This window comes from Lolium perenne, chromosome 2, assembly GCF_019359855.2.
Source record: "Lolium perenne isolate Kyuss_39 chromosome 2, Kyuss_2.0, whole genome shotgun sequence".
Taxonomy (NCBI): domain Eukaryota; kingdom Viridiplantae; phylum Streptophyta; class Magnoliopsida; order Poales; family Poaceae; genus Lolium; species Lolium perenne.
Window position 1 is genome coordinate 21,273,853 of NC_067245.2, and position 21,581 is coordinate 21,295,433.

Below are 21,581 nucleotides of genomic sequence, written 5' to 3' on the forward strand. Positions count from 1 at the left end.
CCGAACCACACCCACGAAGGATAATGACCCTTTCCTTATGGTTAGCTTTTCCTCCGCTCCGGAGATGGCAAGCTCCACAACCACTTCACAAGCTCCACGAAGGAGAAGCCCGAGCCTCTTCACAATCTTCTTGAAGAGATCACCGGATCACCAACCGCCAAGCCAACTAGGAGGTCTCCCTCCAAGAGTAACAAGCTCACGGTCTCTCACTCGAAATAATCGTGGTGGAGAGCTCAACACTATGCAATGATGCAAAGCAAGAACACTAGAGGTGTTCAAGTCCTTCACACTCAAATCCCACCAAAGCAATGAATGCTAGGATGAGATTGGAGAGGAAGAACAATGGGGAAAGTCAACAAAAGACTCCAAGATCTAGATCCCAAGAGTTCCCCTCACTTAGAGAAGAAATGGACTGGTGGAAATGTAGATCTAGATCTCCTCTCACAAATGCTCACCCATACACTATGATGGGAAAGCTCCATTGATGCACATCTTCACATGACCATTATCACCAAATGGACGGCAAGCTTTAAGCATGTGATCCACTTGAGATGCTCATCTTGAACTTGCCCAACTCAACCTTGTATCTTCTCATACTCACTTAAGATAGAGCATGGCTGATATTGAGTTCCACATAAGAACTCCATCTTCATTTCATCTTCTTGATCATATCACATATATGTCTTCAAATCGATGATCTTGATGCCAATACACAAGATGTATCTTTATTTATATGGCATCCATACTTGAATCCAACACATGGAATACAAGTAGAACCTATGGAATATTCCTTCATATAAACTCAATAAAAACATTAGTCCATAGGGATTGTCATTAATTACCAAAACCACACATAGGGGCAATGTACCCTTACACTTTCGTCGTGGATGGACGAATTGCATGCTTTCCCCACTTCGCAAGCAACACACTTTTTTCACTTGCCGGTTTTCCATATGATTTTGAATTGTTGAAGGCTCCTCTTGTTATTGCAAACCCATGGCGTTGCTTCATGGGAGCTTTGGAGCGAAAGAAAAACATGTGTTTTCAGCAACAACATGTCCTTTAAACATAAGGCCATAGGCCCAGCTTTAAATTAATAAAGCGATAAGAGTCGATACAACACACACCACAGAACGGAAACCTCCAAAGACAAGTGCTGCCATACAAGTACCCATGTCTGAAACACATAGAAAAATAAACAGCCAGAGAGTGGAGAGGAGCGGCGCGCAGGAAGAAAACGTCAGTCCACCCAGGATGTCGATGTCGTCAGCGTCTCCGGCCCTGATCCTCGCGTGTAGCCTCCTAACCTCATCCAGTGCCACGTCCAGCAGCGGGCGGTCCTTCCGTCTGACCAGTACCCTCCAACTCTGCATGTAGATAGACATTTTGAAGATAGCATCAGCCGGGCTGGATATCAGGGAGCCTTCAATAGAAAGCTTGTTGCGGATGTTCCATAGCGCCCAACTCTGGGCAGCGAAGGTGTACCAAGCTATCCTACGAAGTCTGCCCGTCAAGCTGTTGGCAATGGCTACAAAGTCCGCAGCCCCTGCTGGGTCCCAAGAGCAGGCAAGAAGATCCCTAATCCCTGCCCACATAAAACTCGCAATGTGACAAGTGAAGAAGATATGATCGCAAGTTTCCCATTCCCCACAAAGGGCGCATCGCCCATCCGATGGCCCGTTCTGCTTGAGCAATTGGTCCCCGGAGGGAAGCCTACCACGGATAAGTTGCCATAAGAACACCCTGATCTTCGGCGGAACCCTCGTGCGCCAAATCTCCTTAAAGTGGGTAACCGTCCCCCCTCGGGACAGTTTGGAGTACATCGAGTTGGTGGAGTACTCCCCAGATGGTTCCAGGGCCCAACGGACTACGTCCTCGCCATCAGAAGCAGGCGAGAGGTCAAAAATCCTGCAGAGATTGTCCCATTCGACTCGTTCGGCTAAGCCGAAGGTGCGACGGAACCTTATCCGCCATCCCTCGTTGGTCCTGACCCCCTGGATAGTAGCAAAGTGATTGTCGCAGCAAGCAAACAACGGCGGAAAGGTGAAGCGAAGGGGCCCTGTACCCGTCCACCAGTCCAACCAGAAGTAGGTTCGACGCCCATTGTGAACCTGGTGCTTAGCACCCAATTTAAAGTACCATTTGATCTTTTGTATGGCATTCCAGAATTGAGATCCTTTGGTGGGAACCGCCAGGGGAAATAGATCATGGTCCCCCAGGTAATTGGCCCTAAGAAGGTCTGCCCACAGGCCTTCAGCGTTCTGATAGATCTTCCAGATCCACTTTACCATCAAGGCGATATTCATGGACTTGGTGTTGAGGATACCCAACCCTCCAAACACCCGGGGTTTGCACACCGTAGCCCAGTCCACCATATGATACTTGCGTTTGGCCCCCACTCCCTCCCAAAAGAAGCGGGACCTGTGCTTGTCCATGGCTGCATGAGTCGTGTCATGAAGCAAATAGAGTCCCATGGCAAACAACGGGAGGCTGGAGAGGCAAGAGTTGGTAAGCTCAAGCCTCCCAGCGGACGCCAAGAAAAGGCCCTGCCAAGGCTCAACCCGGTGGCCAACCTTCTCAGTGAGGAAGTGCCAGTCCGCGACTGAGAGGGGGCGGTCACTAACCGGTAGGCCAAGGTAGTGAAACGGTAAGCTCCCGAGCTTGCAGTTAAGGGAGTCAGCCACCCTCTGACGCACCCTGTCCGTGACCCCTGTCACAACCACTTCGCTCTTCGCGAAGTTGATCTTAAGTCCCGACATGTTCTCAAAACAGAGAAGCAGAAGCTTAAGATTGGCGAGCCCCACCTCGGAGGGTTCCAGCAGAATCAGGGTGTCATCTGCGTATTGGAGGTGCGTGATCCCGCCCGGGATGAGGTGGGACACCACACCCTTGAGGTGCCCAGCCTCGGTGGCCCTGGCAATGATAGACGCCAGCGAGTCCACCATGAAGTCAAACAGGATCGGTGATAGCGGGTCGCCTTGCCGCACACCACGAGCATTCCAGAAGTTCTCCCCGATGACGCCGTTAACGTTGACAACAGTCTGGCCACCCGAGACCAGCTGCATCAAGCGGTGGACAATCATGGGAGAGAAACCCTTCCTCAACAGCACTTCTCTCAGGAAATCCCAACTTACCCGATCGAAGGCTTTCTCAAAGTCCAGTTTGAGGAGAAGGCCCTTGAGCTTCTTGACCCTCAGCTCATGGGCAATCTCATGCAGGGCGAGCACACCCTCGTGCAGGCCTCTGCCCCGGATGAAGGCCGATTGACTACGGTCTATAGTCTTATGCGCAAGAGGTGCGAGACGGGTAGCATAAGCCTTGGCGACGAATTTAAAAATAACGTTTATGAGAGCGATAGGCCTAAACTGCTTGATAGTGTCAGCTCCCTGGATTTTCGGAATGAGGGATATGACTCCAAAATTAAGGCGCGCGATGTCGACCCTCCCTAGGGCAAAGTCATTGAGGATCTGGAGAATGGGAGATTTAAGGATATCCCAGAACTTCTTGAAAAAGAAGACCGGTAGCCCGTCTGGGCCCGGGGCCGAGTCGGGTTTCATGCCCTCCAGAACCTCATCCAGCTCTTCAGCGGTAAAGGTAAGCTCCAAACCCCTATTCTCCTCGTCGGAGATTCTCTTGGCAGCCGGCCATAGGTCCTGGGCAAGGGAGAAGACCCTCTCCTCCCCCTCAGCACCCATCAAGCCTTGGTAAAACTGGTAAACATGCCCCATCATCTCTTGCTGGTCGGAAATCTCCCCAGTTTCCGTCAGCATGCGAGGAATAAGACACTTCCTATGCCTCCCATTGGCGAAGGCATGGAAGAAGGCGGTGCAGGAGTCCCCTTTAAGGGTCCATTGCAGCCTGCTGCGTTGTCGCCGGTAATCTTCTTCCGCGCCATCCAGCTGGACGATCTGGTCCTCTAGGAAATAACGGAGGGCCCAACCCTCCTCATCGAGTCCGGACGAGTCTGCGAGCTCGTCAAGCTCCTTAACCTGGGAGAGGAGGTTATCCCGAGCCTCCCTCCGCAGTTTGCCAAGATTGGCCCCCCAACCCCGCAGATGTTGGCGAAGGCATCTCGCGATGCATTGCCAAAGATCAATGCTGCATCGGTGAGGTCCCAACTCTTGGATACAGAAGGTCAACTTATTCTTGACCATTTGTTCAAAACCGGCTACCCTAAGCCACCAAGATTGGAAGAAAAACCTCGCGGGCCGGCGAATCCCATGTTCGCCATCATCCAAGAGGAGGGGACAATGGTCAGAGCCCACACGGGTGACCGCCGACAGAGAGCACAGAGGGAAGAGCGTCTCCCAAGACGGAGAGACGAAGACCCTATCAAGGACCGAGCGGATAGGGGAAAGCTGCTTATTGGTCCAAGTGAACCTAGCCCCGGTTCGATTGAGCTCACGGAGGGAGAGGGAGGCAATAGTGTCGTTGAATAGGCGCACCCTAGGCCAATTGACATTAGCATTGCTCTTATCCCTAGGTCCGCGAATGAGATTGAAGTCGCCCCCCACAATGAGGGGAAACCTACAGTTACCCACCTCAGCAGACAGCTCCTCCAGGAACTCCCTAGTCCTGGAGTGGTCAGTCGGGCCATAGACCAGAATGCAGGTCCATTTGACCCTTCGGCTACGATGGAAAAGGTCGGCGCTGATGAAGAACCTCCCTTTCCGCCAGGTCCCAACCTCCAAGCAGGCATCACGGAACCCCAGGAGTATCCCCCCGGATTGTCCTGTGGCCGGCAACCAGTTCTAGCAGAACTGGCCGCCGCACTCGAGGCTCCGTAGCTCCGAGTCCGTGAAGTCTTGTCTGACCATCTCCTGTAGGCCAAGAATGTCCACCCTGTCACGTTGCATGTAATCACGGAGCTGGGTACGACGCCCTTGTCCCCCAAAGCCCCGCATGTTGTAGATTAAGGCTCTCATTTAGGAGCACGCTTCTTGTACTGTCTCTTGGAGACAACGAGCACTGGGGCCTTAGCACACTTCCTTCGTGGACGAGAACGCAAGGGGCCGGATCCTTCACAGGCCCCCGTGATGGTCGCCGGTGACATGGGAGCTGGCTCCGGGGCCCCTGCCCCGGCCGGGTGCGACGAAGCTTCACAGGCCCCCGCGGTAGAAGCGGGAGGTTCAGCCACCGCCTCACCCCCGGCATGCTCTTCCCTTAGAGCATCCGCCGTGGCCTTGGCCGCCGCAGCCTCCAGCTCCAGACGTCGCGCAGTCTCGGCGAGAGCGGCTTGCACCCTCTCCTTTGCCCTGATGATGGAGAGGGCCTCACCCGAGTTGCCCACCCTAGGCGAGAACACCATACAGCTATCGCGAACGACCGAAGATAAATGCGCATCAGAGAGGAGGTCAAGGATGACGAAATCGTTACCTTTGTCCTTGGTGTTGATGTTGTCGGCCTTGCCCTCCAGTTTCTTCTCAGCCGTGCACCTCTAGGCGCGGAGGAGCGCAGAGGTGCCAGCCGCCGCTCCCTGGGACCTCGAGCTCTTCCTCACAGTCGTGGACGCCCGCTTGGAGTAGACGGCCTTGGAACGGTGGGCCTGCGCCACGGGGGTCACCTCGGACAGATCCTTGAGGAGGTCGTCATGTCCATCAGCCTCGGAGTGCCTCGGCAGCTCCCCACCCTCGCCCTCTGAGGCGTCCACCACCTCAACATCATCCACGTGGCCAGGGCTCGCGGGCAGCGAGAGCTTGGCCAGCTTAGCCGGCGGGCCCTCCGCCAGTTGGCTGTCCTCCACCCAAGAAGGCGCCGGGTCGGTGATCTGAGAGTCAAGATCAGCCGAGTCCAGGGAGTCATCAGCAAGGAGGCGGGACCCCTCCGCCGCACTTGCCGGCGCCACGAGATGCACAACCATTTTGTGCTTGGCCGGTTCCTGGATGGTGAGGGAGGGGAGGAACTCCGTAGCAGCGCCAATGTTGGAGCCGTACTCATCAAACGGAGCAGCCGTGAGGGCGAGGGAAGAGGATGCTGGCAGCCCCTGCATGCCATGCGTCGACACCGGTGGGTTGGAGCTTGAGGGGCCGGATGCCCCTCCCTTGTCTTTCGCCGCCTCTTTGTTCTTATCTTGGCTGCGATGGTGTTTGTTCCATTCGCTATCAGATGGGATTTCATCGGAGTCCTCGTCGTCAAGATTGTTGTTTGGTGGCGGTGGAGGGCCCCCTGACCCCGCACCCGAAGACCCACGAGGCGGAGCCTCTGCTTGAACTCCGACAATGAAGCCCTCTCCATTGACGAAGACTTGGACCGAGCCCTTGATGCGGTCCGGATAGCGGCAGTTGAAGCGCATGCGTATCGGCTCACGATCGCGCTTCTGGATAGAGAGCTCGTCAACGTCGAACGGCCTCCCAATCATGGTGAAAGCCGCCATAAGGCGGTCCCTGGTCATGAGGTCCTCCGGGACCCCCGACAGGCGCACCGAGACAGAGGGGAGGACCAGACTCGGCTTGGGGGCCAGGAAGGCCTCACGGATCTCAGTATCCATCTTGCTGAGGGGGAGGTGGAGCTTCCCGCTCCCGGTGCTCAGCTTCAAGGTCTGGCGAGTGGGGAAGACGACGGAGAACTCAGAGTCCGAGAGGCGCTGCACTTGCCAGTCCCATAGCTCATCCACCAGATGACATAGGCATCCCAAATGGGCCTGCCGAAGATAGTACCCGGGGTTTACTGAAGGCCCACTACTCGAAGAATAAGAAGATTCGGGAGCCCAAGATATATTAAGGAAAGTTAAGAGTTGTAATAGGAAGTGTTATTTGTAATCTGGCGGGATGAGTTAGAAACCGTCCCGGACTCTGTAACTTGTATAGCACGAATCCCTCGGCTCCACCTCCTATATAAAGGGGGAGTCGAGGGACGAAGAGATAATCGAATCATTGTCTACAAACCCTAGTTTTCACAATCGTCGAGTACTTTTCGGCTGAAACCTTCGAGATCTACTTACCCTCTACTTCCAACTAAACCCTTGCCTACAATCCATAGGCATTGACAAGTTGATACCTTGTCAATTGGCGCCGTCTGTGGGAACTAGAGGCGTAAGGATCTGATCTCGATGGCACGTTCAAGATCTTCGACATCGTCAACCGCAAGCAACACAATGGATCGAGGTAAACAGATTGCTGCTGGTCTTGTCGATTTTGTTCCTCACCCACCCTCCCGTTTGGATGCATATGCGTATCTGGCGGAGCCCATGGAGATGACGTTCGGAAGGTTTCACTTCCGCGTCGAGAAGGAGGGATCGTATCGTGTCGAAACTCCGAATTCATCGGGATCGTCGGCGGTCGATTCCGATTTTTCAAGCTATGCATCGTCAACCGAGTCAGGAGAAGAAGAAACTTCGACGACACGCTACGTCAGCACCAGAGCAAGAGAGAAACTCGCCAAGATCTTCAACGACATGTCGTTTGAGTCATCTAACGGACTCATATATAAGCGATGGCTCAAGCGATGTCGACGATTATGACTTCATCGACAAATCTATCACGATGGGCAAGGTCTTCATCAATCTCAACGATGATGTCACCAAACCCAACATAGATCTGAGTACGAAGTATCATCAGATTTATGCCATTGAAGATCAAGAGGAAACATCTGAGGCTTTCGACGATCTGGGAAATCCATACGTCGATCCCTCCAATCTGCGACAAGGCCTGGGCAACAAATACGTCGGGCCAGAGCCGCGAGATAGAGTTCAACTTTCACAAGCAGCGTGGGACAGAGCCGCGAGAGCTATGAACGGTACAGAACCAATGGCTACCACGGCCACACCAGAGGAATTACAAGCATATCAATATAGGCTCGCACGAGCTGCCAGGGAATTGGAAAAACAGACAGCTGAGTTGAACAGGAGAAAGGAGGCAGCTTCTGCATCCAGCAGGAGAAGGGCAGATCTAAGTCGCCAATCTAGAACTTCGGGTGATAGCCACAGGGAGGCGCGGAACAGAGCAAGATCAAGGCTGCAACACATACCCGAAGCAGAAAGAGAACACTTGGTCCAAAACCTCGACATGTCCTTCATGTCGATAGATACAAGAGGAAACATCATCCCTAAGACACCAGAAGCTGGGTATATGGCGACACATGCTTTTATCCTTGCATCTAAACCACCTCCAGGTGATCCAAGGGAAACATTGTACAATATGGCGGTAGCAGGAGTTGGAGCTATGGGGACAGCATTTGTATCAACGCCTCCCGAAGGAGCGGCAAGGCAAAATAGTCCACGACCTGCAGCAGCAACAGCGGCAGCAAAGACTCGAAGGACCAAGTGGAGCAAGAGACACAGCAGCACAAGCAAGGGTCGACAGAGCGCGGCAAAGCAGAAGGGATCATCGGCAATCTCCAGAGCTTAACGACGAAGATATGTGCGGCTTACCATGCTTCACGAGGAGAGTCCGAAAAACTCGAGTCCCCTCGGGATTCAAGTTACCCGATAATTTCAAAAAGTTCGACGGCCTTCAAGATCCAGAGGATTGGCTAGTCGACTATCTGGAGACGGTGAAGCTCACAGGAGGAACCAGGGCAACAGCTATGCAAAGCATCCAGGTTCATTTGAGTGGAGCCGCACGATCTTGGATAAAGAAACTCACTCCAGGATCCATCGACAGTGGGAAAGTTTCGAGGATGTGTTCGTCAAGAACTTCAGATCCACGTGCAAAAAACCTGCGTCGTTAGAGGAGTTGAGAGCATGTCGACAAAAGCCAGACGAGCCAATGAGAAAGTATATCCAAAGGTGGAATATCATCAAAAACTCGGCAGAAAATATATCTGACGAGAGAGCAATAGATGCGTTTGTCGCAGGAATTAGGCGTGGAGATTTTGTCGAGGACTTGGGAAGGACCAATCCAAAGACAATATCCGCGTTAATGGAGATAGCAAACAGATGGGCAGATGGAGAAGATGCTGTCCACAACAAACGGCACAGGTCACCAGAGGAGGACCGCGGTCGAAACTATCAACCAAGGCGACGATTTCCTCGGCAGTATCCGAACTATGACGCTCCAGGGCAAATTTCGGCAGGCTTTCGGGCAAACACAGGAGGAAGCAACAGAGATGATTATCAGAGAAGCAATGAGCAGCGAGGTGATAACAGGGATGATTCACGCAACAGGCAAAATAGCGGGCCTAGATTCCCAAGGCCTTTTGTGTCCCCTGAAGAGATGATGAATGGACCGTGTCAGATGCACTTTTTCCTCGATAGCAACGGTAAAAGACAGTCGGGCACCTGCAGAAAGACTGTCGAAATTTTCAGGCAATGTTGCGGTATGCAGAAAACGCTAACGCGCGAGCAACACAGAGAAATCCTCGGGAACCCAGAAGCGAGATTCACTTGCCGCCTCCTCCCGCGATTACAGACGACAATCGGCATCAGCTCAGAATAGCGGCAGCACCTACACCACCACCTTATGTTGATCCTAACTCCAACGGAGCGGTGTCGATGATTCAGAAGGGAAGGCCGTCCAATAGAGCTCAGAAAGTAATCTCACGACAGGTGTTTATGGCAGAAAAAATGCCTCCACCAACAGTTGAGTATCTTAATTGGTCAGGACAAGATATTGGCTTCACCATAGCAGATCATCCGCAGCAAGTTCCTCGACCAGGGCAGTCAGCACTTATTCTGCCAGCAGTTATCGCGGGATTTGATGTCTCTCGAGTGTTCATAGACGGCGGCAACAGCCTAAACCTTATGTATGCAGATACATTGAGGAAGATGAACATATCCTTAGCAAACTTGAAACCAACAGACACAAGGTTCCACGGCATCACACCGGAGAAACCAAGTTATCCATTGGGGAAGATCAATCTTGACGTTCAGTTTGGGACCCGAGAAAATTATAGAATCGAGAGGCTCGAATTTGAAGTCGTGGATTTTCCGTCGCAATACCACGCTCTGTTGGGACGACCAGCATATGCTAGGTTTATGGCGGTACCACACTATACATACCTGCTGTGGAGGTTGCCTGGACCAAAGGGACCAATCACAGTCAAAGGAAGCTTTGCCTTAGCCGATAAGTGCGATAAGGACTTTCACCGGCTGTCAGAAACTTTCGGGATGCAAGCTGAGTACTTGGCGTCAAAAAGCATGACTGATTACGACGTACTGCCAGACGTTGGAAGGCCAAACAAAGAATCAACTTTCAATACCGAGAAAAATTCAAAAGAGGTGCAGATTCACCCGACAGACCCAAAAAAGACGACATCTATCGCAAACGACATGGATATCGCATAGGAAAGCGCGCTCGTCAAGTTCCTCCGTGAGAACTGGAAAATCTTCGCATGGTGTCCAGCTGACATGCCAGGAGTACCCAGGGAACTTGCCGAGCACCACCTAAACTTGGATCCAGTAGCGAGACCAATCAAACAACCTTTGCGGCGTTTTTCGGAACCAAACCGCAAAGCCATGCTATCAGAAATAAATCGACTTGAGGAGGCTGGTTTTATCAAAGAGATATCTACAGAAGCCACATGGGTAGCTAACCCAGTGATGGTGCCGAAGAAACACACGACAGTCCTTCGCATGTGCGTCGACTTTACGTGTCTCAATAAACATTGTCCTAAGGATCACTTTCCCCTCCCAAGGATCGATCAAATCATCGACTCCACGGCAGGCTGTGAACGTCTTTCCTTTTTGGATGCATACTCTGGTTATAACCAGATCAGATTAAAAGAAGATGATGAAGCCAAAACAGCATTTATTACACCTTACGGCGTGTTCTGCTACAAGACAATGCCCTTTGGTCTAAAAAATGCGGGAGCAACATATCAGAGGATGATGCAGAAGTGTTTAGCGACACAGATCGGGAAAAACGTGCAAGTATACATCGATGATGTCGTCATAACGTCAAAAAAGGGGGCAACGCTGATCGAGGACCTCAAAGAAACTTTTGACAACCTCGACAAATTCTGCCTGAAGTTGAACCCGACGAAGTGTTCTTTTGGCGTCCCAAAGAGGAGAACTTCGGGGTTCCTAGTTTCAGCAAGAGGGATTGAAGCAAATCCCGACAAAATACAAGCTATAGTAACAATGAGGAAGCCAACAAAGTTGAAAGAGATACATCAGCTAACTGGGCGAGTCGCAGCTTTGAGCAGATTCGTCGCCAGACTGGGAGAAAAAGCGTTACCATTTTACGCTCTGATAAAGCAAGGAGATAAATTCCAATGGAATGAAGAGGCCGACAGAGCTTTCGAGGATTTGAAGCGCACAATTTCGACACCACCAATTTTGGTGGCGCTAAAGGAAAAGGAACCTCTCCTGCTGTATATTGCAGCCACACCCCAAGTGGTTAGCACGGTGTTAGTTGTTGAAAGAGAAGAAGAAGGGAAATCCATGGAGTGCAGAGGCCGATACTTCGTGAGCGAAGTTTTGTCGCCCTCAAAACAAAGGTACCCTCAGTACCAAAAGCTAGCATATGGAGTGTTCACAACAGCACGAAAATTGCGCCACTATTTTTCGGCACACCCGATCATAGTGGTCAATGAAGCTCCCTTGTCAAATATACTAAACAATCCAGAAGCTACGGGTCATGTCTCCCTTTGGGGAATAGAACTTTCCCCTCGGGACATCACGTATGAAAAAAGAAAAGCAATCAAGTCGCAAGTTTTGCCAGACTTCATCGCAGAGTGGATGGAGTTGCAAAACACAGGACCTCCAGACTTGTCGAGAACCTGGACCATGAACTTTGATGGGTCCAAAAGACTAGAAGGGGCTGGCGCAGGAGTAGTACTCATATCACCTGAAGGCGACAAGTTGAAGTACATCCTTCGGATGACGTTCCCTAACGCATCTAACAATGAAGCAGAATATGAGGCTCTCATACACGGGATGAAGATGGCGAAAGCCTGCGGTGCAACTCGACTAAAAATCTTTGGCGACTCACAATTGGTGGCTCAGCAAGTTATGAACCAATGTGACGCAGTCAATGATAGCATGATGGCATACAAGGAGGTGTACAACGAGCTCGAGAAGTTGTTCGATGGATGCGAAGTAAATCATATTAGTAGATTGAGCAACGACGAAGCCGACGTTCTTGCAAACATCGGGTCGCAATGCCTTGCAGTTCCGCCAGGTGTATTCTGGGAAGAGATAACAGAGAGATCCACCAAATCGACAAAATCAAAAAAGAAGGAGAAGAAACCCTCGGGGGTTACCAAGGAAAAGCAAGAGGAAGAAGAAGAAGATCAGGACCTGGTCATGGTGATACAGATACCATGGATGCAGACGTACATATCGTACATCCTCGGAATGAAATCCCCGCCGAGCCAGTGGAGGCACGGCGAGTCCTTCGACGCTCCAAAGCTTTCACGGTAGTCAAAGGGGAATTGTACAAGCGGAGTATTTCAGGCGTCTGCAAAGATGTGTCACACCCGAAGAAGGAAGAATAATTCTGAAGGATGTACACGAAGGAATATGTGGCCACCACGCAAGTAGTCGAGCTATTGCAGCCAAGGTTTTTCGGGCAGGATTCTACCGGTTGACAAGAATCGAGGACGCCAAGGACATAGTAAGAACTTGCGACGCGTGTCAAAGGTTTGCCGCAAAACCTCACTCTCCGGCAGAGCTAGCACCAATACCATTGTCATGGCCCTTTGCCCAATGGGGACTTGATATGGTGGGCAAGTTACACAAATCATGGCCAGGAGGAAAGGAGTATATGCTAGTAGCTGTCGACAAATTTACAAAGTGGATAGAAGCGAAGCCGATAAATTCACCAGACGGAGCATCCGCAGTAAAATTCATAAAAGGCCTCGTCTTCAGATTTGGAGTGCCCCACAGCATCATCACAGACAACGGCAGTAACTTCACATCCCACGAATTCAAAGATTATTGCGAAGAGGTGGGTATCAAGTTGCACTTTGCGTCAGTTGCACATCCTCAAACCAATGGGCAAGTCGAGAAAGCCAATGGCATCATCTGCAATGGCATCAAGAAACGCTTGTTAGGACCATCGGAAAAAGCTCGACATACCTGGCCGTAAGAACTACCAAGTGTATTGTGGAGCATCCGAACAACACCAAACACAAAGAACACAGAAACTCCATTTTTCTTGGTTCATGGAGCGAAGCAGATACCAATCGAGATAGAGCACAACTCTCCACGCGTCGTCGAATATGACGAAGAAGTGTCGAGAAAAGCGCTAGAAGATGATGTCGACGCACTTGATGAAGCTCGAGATGAAGTACTGTCTCGGGTAACCAAATACCAACAGGACTTGAAGAATTACCACGATCGACGTTTGCGGCCAAGATCTTTTCAGGTGGGAGACCTAGTTCTTCGGCTCACGCAAAAAGTCATGAAAAACTCGAGTCACCATGGCTTGGCCCTTACATTGTCACGGAAGTAATCGGAGGAGGAGCATACAGGGATAAAGGACAAGAAGACAGGGGTGGAGGAGCCAAACCCCTGGAACGTGGCGCAACTCAAAGTGGCGGTTCTACGCCTAGAGTTGAAAAATAGTCCTTGTAAAACTTCAATGTACTGAAACGCCCGCGAGTTTTCAGACGCACTCTTTTCCTTTTTCGGGGCACCGAGTGGGGCCGGGAAAGGTTTTTAACGAGGCGGGCTCGCGGTGCTGCAATATAATAAAGATAGTGTCAATATAACCTTTTCTTTATCGACATGCTTAAAGTCTCTGCTCCGACGAATTTCAATATAGTTCATCGAAAAAGAAAAGCCTTGCCTTGGTATTAAAATACCTCGTGAGTCAATAAAAATACAAAATAGTACTCAATAAAGAAGCTCGGGGGCTCATATTCGCCATAAATACATAAATGCCTTGGTTCAAAACCTCGCAATATACAAATACAGTAAAGAGTCACCAAAACACTCGGGGGCTAGACAAACATAGAAATATAATGATTGCTTCATAATATAATCATAGTCATGGGTCACAAAGAAGAATTATCTACAAGGGGAAAATAGCTAGCCTTGATTCAATATGTCATCAAGGGTAACTCTGTTTTCTTCAGGAGCAGCGCCAAGAAAATCAGCATAATGACCATCGGCAAAAAAATCGGCGTCCATCCGAAGAAGGTCTTCAATCATTTCTTCGGCTACTGTGCGAAACCTTCGTGTTAATTCGGTCAACACCAACTCTTCGACGTTTTACCTTCGATGAACTTTCGCGACAACTTGGGTAAGGTCAAGATTTGAGTGGCAGATCTGAAGCATGATAAGAGCAAATCACGGCGCCAGCTACCAATTGAGCTTTGACGAAGTCATGGATCCTGAGAGCTTCTTTGAATTTCTCTATTAACTCAGGAAGAGTTTTTGTTTGAATGATCCGAGGACAAATGTAGTTTTAAACACTAGACAAGGTCTTGGTACAGAAGTCAAGGAAGTCGCGAGTTTGAGAGGTGCGATCCTGAAACCTGACGATTTGGCGGGTCCTTTCCGGAGTAGCCCAAAACAGAGAACCATGGTCAAGGGAAAGGTTAACAAGGAGGTTCGTCCTAGTATTTACCCTCTCTTCCTCGGCAGCAAAGATCAATAAAGGAACCTATCAAAACAACGAAGTAGAAACCTTTAAGAGACATAGCATGAAGATGAAAGATATCGGAGGATGAAACAAGCATACCCGACATATCTGCACTGGCTTCATTCATTAACTCGAGCATGAAATTTTCTCGAGTAGTCGCCTTTTCAGCCTCGGAAGCAGCAATTTCCTTAGCAGCCACGGCCTCGAGAGCTTGCTGAAGTGCAATTTTTTCGGCTTCAGATGACTTATGAGACTTCTCCATCATCACAAGTGTTTGTTTCTTCGCATACTGAAGTTGTTGTCGAAGTTCATCCAGTTCTTGCGACAAGGTATCTTCGACAGGTGCAAGATCAAGAAAAGCTCTCCTCGAGCGAGAAGAAGAAGGCGAAATATTGGAAGGAGCGGAAGACGGAGTATAGTTATCAAATATCAACTGAAATTTAGACAAGACAACATCAAACAACAAGCAAAGATAGAGTTTTCATTAATCTCTCGGAATAATTACAAAGGCATTACAGTGGAGCTAAGGAAGTACGTGTCGCCAAATGACTCCTTTGGCGACAAGAGCAAAAGAAACATAGAAAGAAAAATAAAGAGGCATGCAACTAGACCTCCGGCCTTGATGAGCTAGGAGTCGACGCTGGTTTGATCCCGAGATAGGCCAAGATCTTCTTCGTGTTGGGCTTGGCTGCCTTAATGAGCGACCTCCATTTTGATTGCTCTATCTGCTCGGTGTCGCCAACTTTCGTCCAATCAACAGCTTGTTGACTGTCAGCAACCAAAGCAACAGTGCTTTCGACGGCAATTTTCATATTTTCTTGGCGCATCTTCAGTCCAAGGTCTTCTGATGAATTGAACATCTTGGCAAGGTTAAGGAAAGTCGAGGGCTCCTCTTTCTTCGGGAAGAAGTAGGGGAACAACGCCGACAATCCTGCATTAGCATTTGCCACGCCTTCACGAATTTCGGACCCATGCAGCTCCAGATAGGAAAGTGCGTCAAGGAGAGGGTCATCGACAGGATTCGCCAGATCAAAATCTTGGTTTGTTTGGTCTGTCAAGGAAACAAAGCGTTGGTCAAACAATAAGAAACAACGGCTCTCATAAAAATAGAAGAAATCAATAATATTACTGAAAGTGCGGCGACTTTGTGTTTTCAGGCGCTTGAGAATCCCCTGTTCACGAGAAGCTTGTGCAGCTTTGTGCTCGTTTAAGGCAGATGCAGTATCCTCAAGTTTTTTCTGCAGTTCCTCGACACTAGCAGCTTTTGCCTTGGCTTCATCAGCCTCGGCCTTGGCTTCGCTAGCAACAAGTTCGGCTTTCTTACGAGCCGCCTCACTTTGCTCAAGTTTTTGAGCAAGTGCGTCGGCACGTTTGTTGGCCTCTGCAAGTTTCTCTGTCGAGATATAAAAAAGAGAGAGAAGAAAGATCAAAAATCGCAACAAGCAACAGGAGCAAAAAGTCAAGGAAAAACGGCAAGTATAAAAGTTGTTACCTTCGGCTCTGCTAGCATACTCACGGTACCCAATAAATTGGGATCCGATGCGGAGAAGCTCTTTGATCATGGGCTGTTAAAGAAGAACACAGCAAGATAAACATAGGCATGAAAAAGAGAGTGAAGGCGCGAAGAAGCAAAATAGCGGAAATATAGATATCGACAAACTTACATCATCTAAGAGCAGAGTCGACGAGCTGCCCAATTGAAGGGCAGGTTCAAGATTTGTTTCAATCCTTGTCCTTTTTGGTGAAGGAGCAAGGGGGCTTGCTGGTGGAGTTGTGGTGACGACGTTTTGTTGAGGAGGCGAGGATTCTTCTCCTTCAACTAGCATGTCTGAGGCAAGTACAATATATGACGTGCTTGTCCGAGGAGCTACGTCAACAGTTGGTACTTCTTCCTCGTCATCACTGTTGATCAAAAAATCGGCAGCATAAAAAGCAAGACAAGATAAATATTTCGAGTACAAACATAGGAAGAAATAAAGACGACTTACGAGCTGACGAGGGATCCAAGATAAGGATCGTAAGCTGCCTTCTGATGTGAAGGATCAACTTCTTCGGCTTTGGAAGTGCCGGAATCTTCGACATCATTCCTTTTCCTTTTGCCTTTTGGGGAGACAGCGGGAGGAGGAGATTGTGCCGATAAAGTATCTTCGGAGTTACCCGCAGATTTTCGAGAATCCACGGGTTCGTTCACAAAAGATGGAGCTTCCTGATTGTCATCTGTGACAATGGCTCTTTCTTCGACTTCTCCATCCTCAGGAAGAGGAGGAAGGGAAGCCATAGTAGGATGGTTCTGCAAAAAAATAGCGACAAAAGGAAAATTAGGGAGATATCAATACAATGAGATGCAGGGAAAGTTCGGAACAAGACAGAAACTCGAGAAGACAACATACCTCGGGGAGAGGATTGGCGGAGCTGTATGGTACCACGCGACAAGAGGAGGGAATAGGATCCTTCTTGGCCAGGCGAGAAACTCTTCGAATCAATTTTTCCAAGTCCTTTGCAGAAAGATCACTGGAGATTCTATTGGCGTCGTTTTCACCAGAATACGTCCAAAGGGGATTTTTGCGAGCCTGGAGAGGCTGCACTCTAATCCTAAGGAAGTAGGCAGTGATTTGAACACCGGATAGTTCTTTGCCTCGAGTATTTTGAAGCTGATGAATACGAGACATAAGAGCTTCTGTCGCCTTTCTTTCTTCTTCGGAAGCTTCAGCGTCCCAGGAACGGCGGCGCTGAATTCTGGCACTTCCGTCGAAAGGAATTATGTTGTGTTCCACAGAGTTGGCACTTTCTTCGTGAATATAGAGCCATCTTTTGCGCCATCCTTGAACAGAATCAGGAAACTTGACGTCGAAATAATCAACGTCAATTCGGACACAGATAACAACGCCGCCTATGTTATAAGTGGCGTTGTGGGAGCCATTGCGGCGGAGGCAGAAAATGCGTTTCCACAGAGCCCAATTAGGAGGGATTCCGAGGAAGCATTCGCAAAGTGTGATAAAAATGGAAATGTGAAGGATGGAATTGGGGGTCAACTGGTGCAGTTGAATCCCGTAAACAAAAAGAAGGCCGCGGAGGAAATCGTGAATTGGGGCCGAAAGGCCGCGGATGAGGTGATCAACGAAACTAACCCGGTACTCCATTGGAGGGTTGGGGTAGCTTTCTTCGCTGGGAAAGCGGATGGCGTCTTCCTTCTTCATGAGGCCAAGCCTCTTCAGAGTGTTGACGTCCTGGTTGGAGATTTTAGATCTCTCCCACTCAAGATCTTCGGCGGCCATCTTGGATTCTGGAGTCTTTGTGGCGAGTGAGTCGCGTACGCGGTGGCATCAACGGCAATGGGCAAAGCAATGTTCGTGAGTGCGGAAGATCAGAGAGAGTTGGGCGCAGGGGAAGCTTTTGCGAAGAGGAACAGATGTGCGGCGCAAGCGAGGGAGTGAACGGAGGTTGAAAAAAGGTTTATATAAGAATCGGGTGAAGCAATGCACCGTTGGATGAAGAAATCGTGTGGTGACAACAAATCTTCTAGATAAAAGGGTAAAAAGGTATTTTTACTGAGATAAGCGTTACCGTATGTGCGCCAGGAAAAGCGGAGAACGTGTGTCCCCCACTTGCACGACGTGTCAACGTGGTAGAAGCAATGGACCCATGTGGCAGAAAAATCACGACTATTAAACAGAGATGAAGTAAATTTGATTAAGGGAAGCATGCCGACAAGAAAATAAAAGAAGATTGGCGACAGGAGGAGTTATTTGAATACTTCGGGAGCCTTTGATCAAATACAAGTTTTTGCCCAAATGCTCGGGGGCTACTTCGACAAAAAGTAAAATTTCGAGTATGGCAGTATAGAAATTGCGGGAGCCTACAACCAAGCACAAGTCCTTGGCTGTAGCCTCGGGGGCTACTCCCATCGGGAGCGCTGTTCGCGCACCCGAGAGATAAAAAGAAGATCATATTGGAACATAATGACAATATAGTGACAAGGTGGACTAAAATGTTGAGCCTACAACCAAGCACAAGTTCTTGGCTGTAGCCTCGGGGGCTACTCCCATCGGGAACGCTGTTCGCGTACCCGATGAAGTTCAAAAATAAAAGATAGAAAAGCAAGAGAGTATATTTCGAGTTATAATTAACTCTACATATACTCCCATCGAGAGCAATATAAGTCATATTTGACTCGATAAAATGTGCCATTCCAACAGCCGGAAAAGCACTCGACAATATATTCTCGTAACGCCAAAGTTGCGATCAATTTCTGAATGCCGCAAATTTGCGAAGGTAAGACCCTGCATCCGTTCTGCTGGGCGTGGCATCGCCAAAGACTGCGCTACGCTACTTTTATCCGTATCAACAGATACGAAGAAAAATCCTAACGGACGCGTTAGGTACCCGATAAATTTGACTGGGACTCGACAGAATGGTAAGACCTTAAGCGGCACCTGTCGAAGTTTACACCAGTATCCCGAGATCATGTCCAGGGACGTGATCTTGAAGTAGGTTTTTGCGGATTGCCACTAGAGCAGTTAACTAGTACCTGATCCGTCAGATGAACTAGCCCCAACTACCAGTATCCCTGTACAATATAGAATTTTATGTGAAGAAATATAAAAAAGTTAAAGCTTTCGAGTAAAAATAAACAGTGGAGATTTTCCCTGACTCTTCGATTCAAGCAAAATCTCGGGGGCTACTGATATAGGCATCCCAAATGGGCCTGCCGAAGATAGTACCCGGGGTTTACTGAAGGCCCACTACTCGAAGAATAAGAAGATTCGGGAGCCCAAGATATATTAAGGAAAGTTAAGAGTTGTAATAGGAAGTGTTATTTGTAATCTGGCGGGATGAGTTAGAAACCGTCCCGGACTCTGTAACTTGTATAGCACGAATCCCTCGGCTCCACCTCCTATATAAAGGGGGAGTCGAGGGACGAAGAGATAATCGAATCATTGTCTACAAACCCTAGTTTTCACAATCGTCGAGTACTTTTCGGCTGAAACCTTCGAGATCTACTTACCCTCTACTTCCAACTAAACCCTCGCCTACAATCCATAAGCATTGACAAGTTGATACCTTGTCACCAGATGCTTCAGCTCATCAGAGAGCTGGGTCTCAGATAGCGGCGTCGAGCAGAACTTGATGATGGCGGCGTAGACATTCCCATTGCCTATCCCCCCACGCAGCGGCTCGACGTCGATGTTGTAGAAGCCACCACCATTGATGGTGTGGCCCATAGTTTGGAGCATGAGACCCTTCCCACGCGACGGGCAGCTTGCCGAGGAGTGGCCCTCGCCGCTGCAGATGACGCACAGGGGGTCGAAGGTGCAGTCGGACTGAAAATGACCCTCCCTGCCGCACTTGAAGCATTCTCCCGCCGTCGGCGCCCCTGCCCGAGGTGGATTTTGTTTCGCCTTACCCTTTGTCTGCTGCTGGCCACCCTCCCCGGGGGCCTTCTTGGTCTTGTTCTTGTGCTGAGCTCGTTGACCCTGCGCCGCGCGGTCTCCCTGACCAGCAGCGCCGGAGCGGTCACCGCCACCCCTCGTCGGGGCGCCATCAGAGCGACGGCTCGCCAGCGCCTCCTCGCGCCAGCGTTGCTCATCCCACCAGGGAGGCGGGGGGCCGTAGTCGAAGCCGCGGCCGCGCTCCTGATCGCGGAAGGCGTCGTCTTGGAAGCGGGAGCCGCCGGCCTCGGAGCGACCGCCGCCCTCCTGGAACCGGGTGCCCCCCTCCTGGCGGCCGCCGCCGCCATCGTAGCGACCGCCGCCACCACCGTCTTGACGACCACCACCATCTTGACGCGCCACCTGCCGCCCGCCGTCGTGGCGGCGGCCGCCGCCCCCGCTGCCCGCATCACCATCCCTCCTGTCGTCGAAGCGTCGTTTCCGCCCGTCGGCGAAGCCGCCCGCCATGAGCGCCGCCGCAAAGGAGCGGGAGAGCGGCGGGGAGGCAGGAATCGGACGGAGGAGGCGGTGTCGCGGCGCGAAGGGGTCGGAGAGCCTGTGTCTCACTTCCTTGGATCTAGCAGGAAACCCTAGTGAGGGATCGGTGCAGCCCTTAGGCATCCAAAGCCAAGTGAAGCGGCGCAGCTGGGCTGGGCCAGGCCGTGGCAATGCCAAAATGGGCCAGACAGGCTCAGGGCCCAAGGCCAGGATGGTTCCGCCTTCCAGGCCCGTGGGCGTGGAGACTACCTCGTCGACGGCCTGGATGGCCCAGTTAGGGCCAATAGCTTCGTCTTCCCCGCCCGACGGATTCAAACACACTGGATCTCCCAGATCCAGAGCACGGCGAACTCCGTTGACCGCCGGCGAAGGGCCCCAGCGGGAGCCGCCGACCACCGCCGCACACCGCGGGGACCAGGTCAGGCCACTCCACCGGAGAAACCCCAACCAACGCGGAAGGAGGGCGTCCCAGCCCAGCAGACGCGGAGGACGACAAGCGCGGCCGAGCAGAGTCCCTTGGGCGTCGGAGCCGTGGTGGCGCCGCCGGTGCAGAGCTACAGAACCTCGAGCCCTTGCCGCCCGGGGCGAAGGACGAACGGCGGCGCACAGACTGCGAGGAGCCCCCGAGCTCCTGAGCCCGTCGAATGAAACCACCCAGGGTGCTGGTGGCCGGCCGCCGCCGCCGGAGGGCTTCAAGGTCGGAGTCCTCCTCGTCTCCCTCCGAGGCGTCGGAAGCAGAAACCGCCTCACACTGCACATCAGACGAACCCGACAGAACCCAAAACTTACCTTGCTGAAGCGCAGCGCCGGAGGAGGTCGCCGCGGACGGCGCCACAGGGTCAGGCTCCTCCCGCCCGGGGGGAGCGTCGACGTCGCACTCCCGAGCCGCGCCGCCGCGCGTGCCGCCCTCGTCTGCTGCGCCAACGCCGCCTGCCCGAGTCGCGCCGCCACGCGCGTCGCCCGCGTCCGCTCGCTCCTCAGATATCTCGGTCGCCTGTTATGTTCAATTCACAACATGTCCTCTCTCCCTTCTATCTTCATTGCTACTCTCTCTGTTCCATAATTCTTGTCGCTGGAAGAGATAGAGTAGAATCTCAGGATGTAAATGGCAGCGGCACTCCGCGTGCCCACATACGCCGCCCGTGAATTTTAGTCTAAATGGTGTATGTGGATTTTCACGAAATTT

General features: G+C 51.0%; 1 long non-coding RNA gene across 1 annotated transcript; it reads right to left on the reverse strand.

Moving 5' to 3' along the window:
* Positions 1–1,058: 1,058 nt before the first annotated feature.
* On the reverse strand, positions 1,059–21,284 carry LOC139835134 (uncharacterized). Its single transcript, XR_011750846.1, has 2 exons — positions 21,185–21,284; positions 1,059–1,367 (listed from the first exon to the last, which is right to left on the reverse strand). It is a non-coding gene; the product is annotated as an uncharacterized lncRNA (long non-coding RNA).
* Between the last annotated feature and the right edge of the window lie 297 nt (positions 21,285–21,581).